Source organism: Polypterus senegalus, chromosome 1 (genome assembly GCF_016835505.1).
Source record: "Polypterus senegalus isolate Bchr_013 chromosome 1, ASM1683550v1, whole genome shotgun sequence".
NCBI lineage: Eukaryota > Metazoa > Chordata > Cladistia > Polypteriformes > Polypteridae > Polypterus > Polypterus senegalus.
The window spans coordinates 231,624,923-231,627,312 of NC_053154.1; positions in this window are offsets into that span (position 1 = coordinate 231,624,923).

A 2,390-nucleotide genomic window follows, 5' to 3' on the forward strand; every position below is an offset into this window, starting at 1 on the left:
TAAGAATTGTTTCTTTTATTGTGTATTTGTGGCTTATTACTGGAAAGAGGATTTGGAAGAAGTGCTTAAGGGGAATAAAATGCCTTTACTTGATCCTAATAACATGTGGTGCTTTACCCTTTCTGTGGTTTGGGGCTTTCTGGTGCCCCCTGGTGTCCAAGGACCATTATAATCAAAACTTTATTTTCTAATGGCAGCATGTGCAGTGTGTTCAGAGACAGTTTTTTTTCCTCAGTTCTTCTTTTTAAAGTAAATTACTTTATTACTTTTCAAATGTGGTAATGCAACATTCCACTCAAGTCTTTAGAAATTAAAAAAGTAAAGAATGTGTACAAGAATGCTGAAAGACTGTAATGACTTTCCATTCTTCATCTATTACCTAACCTGCTTAAACTAATTATGTGTGGGATCAAAGTCTATCACAGTAGCATTGGATACAAGGCAGGAACCAGTCCTTCATGGGGCATCAGTCTGTTGCAGGGCACACTCATACACATTCCCACATTCACTTACACTAGGCCAAGTTAAAGACACCAATTAACCTGTAAAGGCAGGAACCAGTCCTGTGTGGGACGCTGTCCATTGCCATCATGTACCTTTAATTCAGTGGTTTCATATACTAATGTGTTTATACATTTTGAAAGTATCTACTTTAATTTCCTTTTCTACTAGTTTATTCCTTCTATATTTTTGATAAAATAGTAAAATTATTGATCGATCAATGCATGGTACAATGGTAGAAACAGTATAGTTTGTATTGTAGCTGTGTAAAAAAATGAACAGAAGTGAAACACATCATGTTCAGTGCAGAAAGGGAGTTTCATATACAGTAAATAGTCAAGTTTTCTTTGAAACATAACTTCTCCTGAACTTGAGTGTACCTGCAGTGGAGCACAGCAAAAACAGGGAACAAGAACAGAAAGCTGAACACCTGGTATTCTTTGGGGGCATCTCAGAGGGGTGCTAATATACTCAGGCGGGCTAGAAGTACTGTTGATTGTGAGTAGTAGTGCTGCCAAACGTGTAATGTGTTGGAAAGGCGAGCAGCATTAGCACAAATTTAACATACTTTATTGAGTAATTAAGTGTGGCTCATTTTGGCTTTAAAATGGAGTATAGGAAGTAGAGATGGTGAGTGAAGAAAAAGGAATTAGGAAAAGGAATGTGATGAGTCAATCGATCGACGAGGAACTGAGAGAGAGAGAGAGAAGATGAATTATTAGGATGAAATCAAGCGGCTGGAGAAATATGCAACATAAAAGAGGTGAAATCGCCTTCACTGAAAGCAGGGTAATTGCTGGCCTATTGCAGTGAAGTCCAGGGATGATGCCAGGCTGGTGCATGCTTTGCAGGTACCAACCTTTAAGGAATCTGGGTTTCTTGTGTTGTCTCGGCTGCACATGAGGTGCAGGGAAGACAGTAAGATGCCAGAGGGAGAATCACTAACTTATAAAAATGATGGCAAAGATGGCATGAGGAAGGAGTGGATGGGGCAAGAAATGAGTCACTGGTGGATTCATCAGTTGAGTGACGATAATGCGACAAGGTCTTAACCACAGACTGAGTGGTCTATATAGTTGACCGGATGGGGAGCAGCTTTTGGGAAGGACCATTTGGACTTTTCTCCTGTGGATTTTAACATCATTTTATTTATTGCTTTTATGGTTGGACACACTGATGATCTTTTGCTTTTAAGAATGCATTTATTTATTTAATTTTATTTATTTAATTATTTATTTATTTGCATCTTTTGCACAATTACACTATTGTTAATAAACTTACCACCTTTTTGTACTCTTCAGTCCTGTTGTGTTCTCTTCACTTGCCCTTGTCCATCCTCTGTTTATGCACTGGAAGACCATCAAAGAGTAGAAGGCAGGGGGCCAGGGTTCCGGGTGCCACACAGACAAGCAGAAAAGAAGGTTTTTTATCGTAGAAGTACTCCAGGCATGCATTAAAGTTGCATTGAACTTACACAGTTTAACTTCAGTGGCCAAAACACTCATGTCTAAGAAGTATGTTTCAACTGAAAATAGAAGAAGAATGAGTCACTTACACATATGTCAGTTTTTCTGCTTCTGCTTAGTGGAATTCAGTTATTTCATCTGTGTCAGTCATTATATACTTCTACTATCTATGCAGACGGGCAACTGACTCATCTGAGGAGGCTTTCTGTCATTCCTCTTCTCATCGGTGCAATGCCACATCTCATGTGACAGCTGTTTCTAGTATCTTCCAGTCTTTTCTGAAAATATGATGGGTATGCTACATTGTGCTGGAAATGTTGAATTCAGAAGCAGAAATAAATGAAAAGGAATAGACTAAAGTGAAATCCACTTAAGTTTATAACATCCAGAGATTTCAATATGTATCCACTTCCCCTTTGTGTT